Raw genomic sequence first — 205 nt, forward strand, 5'->3', positions numbered from 1 at the left:
TGTGAAAGTAATCTACTCGCAAGTCCTACCTCTTTGAGATCTTGGTACGAAGATTGCTTCAAAAGCTAAGGTTTTAGAAGTCTCCCAGAAAAAAGAATGAAATTGGACAACTTGTCCTTGATGAAGAAAAAGAAAGGGTGGTCTGCTTCAAATTTATAATCCTCTTCAGGTTCAATAAAGGCACATAATGCAATGGCAACCACTG

General features: G+C 38.0%; 1 long non-coding RNA gene across 1 annotated transcript in view; it reads right to left on the reverse strand.

Moving 5' to 3' along the window:
* Window positions 1–199, reverse strand: part of LOC119581824 — a 2,550-nt gene extending 2,351 nt beyond the window's left edge. The window contains exon 1 of the long non-coding RNA XR_005229589.1: window positions 30–199. This is a non-coding gene — a long non-coding RNA (uncharacterized LOC119581824). The remainder of the gene's footprint in view (window positions 1–29) is intronic.
* Between the last annotated feature and the right edge of the window lie 6 nt (window positions 200–205).

The sequence above is a fragment of the Penaeus monodon genome, chromosome 15 (assembly GCF_015228065.2).
Source record: "Penaeus monodon isolate SGIC_2016 chromosome 15, NSTDA_Pmon_1, whole genome shotgun sequence".
Classification (NCBI taxonomy): Eukaryota; Metazoa; Arthropoda; class Malacostraca; order Decapoda; family Penaeidae; genus Penaeus; species Penaeus monodon.